The 7,500-nt window shown below is 42.0% G+C and overlaps 9 non-coding genes across 9 annotated transcripts; all 9 read right to left on the bottom strand.

The window, feature by feature from the left end:
* Positions 1-918: 918 nt before the first annotated feature.
* Positions 919-990, bottom strand: Trnah-gug (transfer RNA histidin (anticodon GUG)). Its single transcript has one exon. It is a non-coding gene; the product is annotated as a tRNA-His (tRNA).
* A 3,522-nt stretch (positions 991-4,512) lies between these two features.
* On the bottom strand, positions 4,513-4,584 carry Trnah-gug (transfer RNA histidin (anticodon GUG)). The gene has a single exon. It is a non-coding gene; the product is annotated as a tRNA-His (tRNA).
* An 81-nt stretch (positions 4,585-4,665) lies between these two features.
* Positions 4,666-4,737, bottom strand: Trnah-gug (transfer RNA histidin (anticodon GUG)). Its single transcript has one exon. It is a non-coding gene; the product is annotated as a tRNA-His (tRNA).
* A 233-nt stretch (positions 4,738-4,970) lies between these two features.
* On the bottom strand, positions 4,971-5,042 carry Trnah-gug (transfer RNA histidin (anticodon GUG)). The gene has a single exon. It is a non-coding gene; the product is annotated as a tRNA-His (tRNA).
* Positions 5,043-5,277: 235 nt separating this feature from the next.
* Positions 5,278-5,349, bottom strand: Trnah-gug (transfer RNA histidin (anticodon GUG)). Its single transcript has one exon. It is a non-coding gene; the product is annotated as a tRNA-His (tRNA).
* Positions 5,350-5,430: 81 nt separating this feature from the next.
* On the bottom strand, positions 5,431-5,502 carry Trnah-gug (transfer RNA histidin (anticodon GUG)). Its single transcript has one exon. It is a non-coding gene; the product is annotated as a tRNA-His (tRNA).
* A 232-nt stretch (positions 5,503-5,734) lies between these two features.
* Positions 5,735-5,806, bottom strand: Trnah-gug (transfer RNA histidin (anticodon GUG)). The gene has a single exon. It is a non-coding gene; the product is annotated as a tRNA-His (tRNA).
* An 833-nt stretch (positions 5,807-6,639) lies between these two features.
* Positions 6,640-6,711, bottom strand: Trnah-gug (transfer RNA histidin (anticodon GUG)). Its single transcript has one exon. It is a non-coding gene; the product is annotated as a tRNA-His (tRNA).
* Positions 6,712-7,400: 689 nt separating this feature from the next.
* Trnah-gug (transfer RNA histidin (anticodon GUG)) lies at positions 7,401-7,472 on the bottom strand. Its single transcript has one exon. It is a non-coding gene; the product is annotated as a tRNA-His (tRNA).
* Between the last annotated feature and the right edge of the window lie 28 nt (positions 7,473-7,500).

The following is a 7,500-nucleotide window of genomic DNA, read 5'->3' as shown; positions in this document are numbered from 1 at the left end:
AACGCAGTGTCCTAACCACTAGACGATCGCGGCTTTGTTGTGTTGAGATAGAGAAAATAGGGGTAGTTAACTTGCTAATGATATTTAAGGGCAAAAAAAATCGTATAATTAAACTGGCGGGACCAAGATTCGAACCTGGGTTACTGCGGCCACAACGCAGTGTCCTAACCACTAGACGATCCCGGCTTTGCTGTTTTGGATTAGTGAAATCGGGGGAGTTACTTTGCTGGTAATATTCATAGTAAATAAAAAAAAGTCATTGGATGACATTGCCGGGACCAGGATTCGAACCTAGGTTATTGCGGCCACAACGCAGTGTCCTAACCACTAGACGATCGCGGCTTGCTCTATTGATATAAAGGAAATCGGGGGAGTTAGTTTGATGGTAATTTTCATAAAATAAATCATTGGATGTCATTGCCGTTACCAGGATTCGAACCTAGGTTATTGCGGCCACAACGCAGTGTCCTAACCACTAGATGATCGCGGCTTGCTGTATTGAGGTAAAGGAAATCAAGGGAGTTACTTTGCTGATAATATTCATAGTAAATAAAAAAAAAGTCATTAGATAGACCTTATTCATAAATGGCGGTCAATTTAAAATTCTTTTGTCGAAGTGCAAATTATCCTACCAAGCCGCGATACCCAACAGTGAAATAAAAAGAATTATTGCTCTAAAATTAGGCGTGGTAGGCTAAATTGCCAGTGGACAAAAGAATTATAAATGTGACCGCCATTTATGAATAAGGTCTATGACTTTGCCGGGACCAGGATTCGAACCTAGGTTATCGCGGCCACAACGCAGTGTCCTAACCACTAGACGATCGCGGCTTTGTTGTATTGAGTTAAAGGAAATCAAGGGAGTTACTTTGCTGATAATATTCATGGCAAATAATAAAAGAAATCTTTGGATTACATTGCCGGGACCAGGATTCGAACCTGGGTTACTGCGGCCACAACGCAGTGTCCTAACCACTAGACGATCGCGGCTTTGATGTATTGAGGTAAAGGAAACTGGGGGAGTTAATTTGCTGATAATATTCATGGCAAATAATTAACAATTATTGGACGAGGTTGAGCAAAATATCGTATTTGTCAGTGGTGAGCAGATCAATTATTTGCCGAAGCCGAAAGCTGAGGTAAATAATTGATCTGCGAGAGACTGACATATCACGATATTTTGCGATAACCGAGTTCAATAATTGTTTTATCATTCGATCATTATGACGACTTATGTGGGCTTTCATAACAGCTCGAAATATTGCTGCAATCGATGTTACTTCAGAACGGGATTTGAAATCTGCGGCTGAGCTATAGATAGCATATCGCGCAAAAGTAAGAGTCCAATTAACTAAATTAATTATCCTTTTAGGAACCTGCTCCTTTTCGCGCGGAATCTATCCTAGGAGCTTAATATAGTTTGTAATGGTTGAACTAGAACTAGTAATCTTGTCAACATAAATCTGCACCTGGCTCCAAAATATATCCAAGGTGATACCGTGAACCAGCAAATTCTCTCCACACTTATGACAAATCGGAACATCAAATACTCCCATACGATTAAGGGAGAGAGCCGTGTGAAGTTTTCTGTGGACAATTTTCCAATTTAAGACCCCAATTTGTTCGCGAACAGAGCCAATTAGACATTTCTCCAAAAACGAGAATTAAACGCCGGTTGGGGTTGTAGATCCAGAGCAGGGATAGCAGCCTGAAAATCTTTCCAAGGCTGTTTATAAAACTTACGAGTATTGCAACTGATTATATCCACTGGCGGATTTCCAGGTGTGTCTGCGGGGGTAATGAAGCTCGGTTGCAGCGTGCTTGGTTGCGGCTCTTGCATCTGCGCGATACTTAACTTCCCTGACTCCTTGCGGGGACAGCACATCTAATCTCACGGAGCTCCCTCACGGCTGTTGAAAAGTACGATCCCTATTCTCTTCATGTTCGGACAAGATCTCATGTATAGCTGTCTCCGGCAGGAAACCAGGGATAACTTCATAACAGATGTCCTTGAGCTGAATCAGATTACTTTCCACCCAGACTCTATAAAAGGGTGACCTGTTGTTGAGAAATCAGATTCTTACGGAAAAGCGGCTCTTTGAGAACATCTGTTCTAAAAACTGGTGGATTGCTGCGTGAATGATAGGGACCGTGTTTACACCAGACGGTTAAAAGTTCTTTGTGAAAGGATGGAATATCACGGTCGATATATCGCGCTTTGTAATCAAGTGCAAGAGTTAACTTGCCAGGTCTCATACCTGACACTCTCAAAAGGTAGGCAGTAAAGTGTGCCTCCTCTCCAGTTATCATTCTACGTAGAGTATTAAGTCTGAGGACATGAATTTTAGAGTCGAGCCTCGCTATATTAAAGCCTCCTTCCTTAAGTGGTAGAGCCAAAATATCCCTGTTCACAAGCAGTTTTTTTTCCAGACCAGAAAAAGCTGTAAGAGAAAAAGCTGAAAAAGCTGTTCAATTTGCGTGAACGCCCAAGGTGGTATGGAGAGTGAGGTCCATTGATGACTAATGTCTTCCCTTTATGATTCAGATCTCTGTGGCTCCAAGCTTTAATGATATTAGTAATCTTCTTTACTTTACATTCCCAATTTAATTTAGTGCTGTCAACATTGCCCAAAAACAGACCGAGGATTTTATCTGGGATGTAGTCATTGAACCAATAAAAGCCAAAAACCTAATCCGTACGAAAAGCAAAAGTTCCGCACCACAGACCTTTACATTTGCTGAGATTTATCGTTGCACCCGAGGCTTGCTCATATTTGTCAAATGTACGAAAAGACTCAGCTATAGATTTGTCATCAATAGGCAGCAGAGTGGTATCGTCGGCAAATTGGGACAACTTTTCCTTCGCATTCAAGTTAGGTGGGGGAACGCCGTTAATTAGAGAAGTCTCTCATATTCATCGCCAGAGTTTTCGCTGTTAGCACATAGAGGGGCATAGATAAAGCACATCCCTGCCTCAGGCATCGTTCTAATGCTATAAGTGATGTAAGCTAACCATTCGTTTTAACAGAACTGGAAACGCAATTGTAAATAACGCGGATCCATCGAATGAAATTAGGCCCAAGGCCAAAAGTCACTAAGGTCTCGAACAAAAACTCGTGCGAAACTCTGTCAAAAGCTTTTAGTTGGTCAACGCTGATGAGAGCAAGAGGTTCTTCCTCTCACCGAGGCCGTCTGATCAGAATGTATAACAGATGGGAGCACACAATGAAGACTGTTGGCAAGCGCTTTGGTCAGGATCTTATAGTCCGTAGCAAGGAGAGTGATTGGTCTCCAATTCATCAGCAGAGTCCGATCGCCCTTTTTGAAGGCCAATGATGTCTCATTATTGTAATCACTTCACAACTATTCCAAGTTTTTTAAATCCAGAAAGGTATGACAGTCCCTCAGGAATGAAAACGTTTTGAGCGGCGCTTTATTTAGGGAAGAAAATGAACATTTATCTTGCATATTTACAAAATATGCAAATTTGTGATGTTCTCGTTGACGTCGCCGTTGTCGTTGCTAAAGCTCCCTATAGAGAAAATTAGGGCAGTTAACTTGTTAATTTTATTTAAGGGAAAAAATCATATGATTAAATTACCGGGACAAGGATTTGAACCTGGGTTACTGCAGCCACAACATAGTGTCCTAACCACTAGACGATCGCGGCTTTGTCGTGTTGCAATAAAGAAAATTGGGGTAGTTAACTTGTTAATAATATTTAAAAGAAAAAAAATCATATGATTAAATTGCCGGGAACAGGATTTGAACCTGGGTTACTGCGGCCACAACGCAATGTCCTAACCACTAGACGATCGCGGCTTTGTTTAGTTGGAGATCGAGAAAATTGGAGCAGTTAACTTGCTAATGATATTTAAGGGCAAAAAAATCATATGATTAAATTGCCGGGACCAGGATTTGAAGCTGGATTACTGCAGCCACAATGCAGTGTCCTAACCACTAGACGATCGCGGCTTTATTGTGTTGGAGATCGAGAAAATAGGGTAGTTAACTTGCTAATGATCTTTAAGGGCAAAAGAATTATATGATTAAATTGACGGGACCAGGATTTGAACCTGAGTTACTGCGGCCACAACGCAGTGTCCTAACCACTAGACGATCGCGGCTTTGTTGTGTTGAGGTAGAGAAAATCGGGGTAGATAACTTGCTAATGATATTTAAGGAAAAAAAATCAAATGATTAAATTGCCGGGACCAGGATTTGAACCTGGGTTACTGCGGCCACAACGCAGTGTCCTAACCACTAGACGATCGCAGCTTTGTTGTGTTGAGGTTGAGAAAATCGGGGTAGTTAACTTGCTAATGATATATAAGGACAAAAAAAATCATATGATTAAACTGCCGGGACCAGGATTTGAACCTGGATTACTGCGGCCACAACGCCATGTCCTAACCACTAGACGATTGCGGCTTTGTTGTGTTGAGATAGAGAAAATCGGGGTAGTTAAATTGCTAATAATATTTAAGGGCAAGAAAAATCACATGATTAAATTGCCGGGACCAGGATTTGAACCTGGGTTACTGCGGCCACAACGCAGTGTCCTAACCACTAGACGATCGCGGCTTTCTTGTGTTGGAGACCGAGAAAATAAGGGTAGTTAACTTGCTAATGATATATAAGGACAAAAAAATCATATGATGAAATTGCCGGGACCAGGATTTGAACCTGGGCTACTGCGGCCACAACGCAGTGTCCTAACCACTAGACGATCGCGGCTTTCTTGTGTTGAGGTAGAGAAAATAGGGGTAGTTAACTTGCTAATAATATTTAAGGGCAAAAAAATTATATGATTAAATTGCCGGGACCAGGATTTGAACCTAGGTTACTGCGGCCACAACGCAGTGTCCTAACCACTAGACGATCGCGGCTTTCTTGTGTTGGAGATCGAGAAAATAAGGGTAGTTAACTTGCTAATGATATTTAAGGGCAAAAAAATCATATGATTAAATTGCCGGGACCAGGATTTGAACCTGGGTTACTGCGGCCACAACGCAGTGTCCTAACCACTAGACGATCGCGGCTTTCTTGTGTTGGAGACCGAGAAAATAAGGGTAGTTAACTTGCTAATGATATATAAGGACAAAAAAAATCATATGATTAAACTTCCGGGACCAGGAGTTGAACCTGGATTACTGCGGCCACAACGCCATGTCCTAACCACTAGACGATTGCGGCTTTGTTGTGTTGAGATAGAGAAAATCGGGGTAGTTAAATTGCTAATAATATTTAAGGGCAAGAAAAATCACATCATTAAATTGCCGGGACCAGGATTTGAACCTGGGTTACTGCGGCCACAACGCAGTGTCCTAACCACTAGACGATCGCGGCTTTCTTGTGTCGGAGATCGAGAAAATAAGGGTAGTTAACTTGCTAATGATATTTAAGGGCAAAAAAATCATATGATGAAATTGCCGGGACCAGGATTTGAACCTGGGCTACTGCGGCCACAACACAGTGTCCTAACCACTAGACGATCGCGGCTTTCTTGTGTTGAGGTAGAGAAAATAGGGGTAGTTAACTTGCTAATAATATTTAAGGGCAAAAAAATTATATGATTAAATTGCCGGGACCAGGATTTGAAGCTGGATTACTGCAGCCACAATGCAGTGTCCTAACCACTAGACGATCGCGGCTTTATTGTGTTGGAGATCGAGAAAATAGGGTAGTTAACTTGCTAATGATCTTTAAGGGCAAAAGAATTATATGATTAAATTGCCGGGACCAGGATTTGAACCTGAGTTACTGCGGCCACAACGCAGTGTCCTAACCACTAGACGATCCCGGCTTTCTTGTGATGAGATAGAGAAAATAAGGGTAGTTAACTTGCTAATGATATTTAACTGAAAAAAATTATACGATTAAATTGCCGGGACCAGGATTTGAAACTGGGTTACTGCGGCCACAACGCAGTGTCCTAACCTTTAGACGATCGCGGCTTTGCTGTGTTGAGATAGAGAAAATAGGGGTAGTTAAGTTGCTAATGATAGGCAAAAAAATCATATGATTAAATTACCGGGACCAGGATTTGAACCTGGGTTACTGCGGCCACAACGCAGTGTCCTAACCACTAGACGATCGCGGCTTTCTTGTGTTGGAGACCGAGAAAATAAGGGTAGTTAACTTGCTAATGATATTTAAGGGAAAAAAATCATATGATTAAATTGCCGGGACCAGGATTTTAACCTGGGTTACTTCGGCCACAACGCAGAGTCCTAACCACTAGACAATCGCGGCTTTGGTGTGTTGGAGATCGAGAAAATCGGGGTAGATAACTTGCTAATGATATTTAAGGAAAAAAAATCAAATGATTAAATTGCCGGGACCAGGATTTGAACCTGGATTACTGCGGCCACAACGCAGTGTCCTAACCACTAGACGAACGCGGCCTTGTTGTGTTGAGGTAGGGAAAATCGGGGTAGATAATTTGCTAATGATATTTAAGGGAAAAAAATCACATCATTACATTGCCGGGACCTAGATTTGAACCTGGGTTACTGCGGCCACAACGCAGTGTCCTAACCACTAGACGATCGCGGCTTTCTTGTGTCGGAGATCGAGAAAATAAGGGTAGTTAACTTGCTAATGATATTTAAGGGCACAAAATTCATATGATTAAATTGCCGGGACCAGGATTTGAACCTGGGTTACTGCGGCCACAACACAGTGTCCTAACCACTAGACGATCGCGGCTTTCTTGTGTTGAGGTAGAGAAAATAGGGGTAGTTAACTTGCTAATAATATTTAAGGGCAAAAAAATTATATGATTAAATTGCCGGGACCAGGATTTGAAGCGGGATTACGGCAGCCACAAGGCAGTGTCATAACCAGTAGACGATCGCGGCTTTATTGTGTTGGAGATCGAGAAAATAGGGTAGTTAACTTGCTAATGATCTTTAAGGGCAAAAGAATTATATGATTAAATTGGCGGGACCAGGATTTGAACCTGAGTTACTACGGCCACAACGCAGTGTCCTAACCACTAGACGATCGCGGCTTTCTTGTGATGAGATAGAGAAAATAAGGGTAGTTAACTTGCTAATAATATTTAAGGGCAAAAAAATTATATGATTAAATTGCCGGGACCAGGATTTGAATCTGGGTTACTGCGGCCACAACGCAGTGTCCTAACCACTAGACGATCGCGGCTTTCTTGTGTTGAGATAGAGAAAATAGGGGTAGTTAACTTGCTAATAATATTAAAGGGCAAAAAAATCATATGATTAAATTACCGGGACCAGGATTTGAACCTGGGTTACTGCGGCCACAACGCAGTGTCCTAACCACTAGACGATCGCGGCTTTAATGTGTTGGAGATCGAGAAAATATGGGTAGTTAACTCGCTAATGATATTTAAGGGCAAAAAAATCATATGATTAAATTGCCGGGACCAGGATTTGAACCTGGGTTACTGCGGCCACAACGCAGTGTCCTAACCACTAGACGATCGCGGCTTTCTTGTGTTGGAGACCGAGAAAATAA

Source organism: Montipora capricornis, chromosome 3, assembly GCF_036669925.1.
Source record: "Montipora capricornis isolate CH-2021 chromosome 3, ASM3666992v2, whole genome shotgun sequence".
Taxonomy (NCBI): Eukaryota; Metazoa; Cnidaria; class Anthozoa; order Scleractinia; family Acroporidae; genus Montipora; species Montipora capricornis.
The sequence above is the reverse complement of the archived record's forward strand: the minus strand, read 5'-3'. Positions and strand labels throughout refer to the sequence as shown.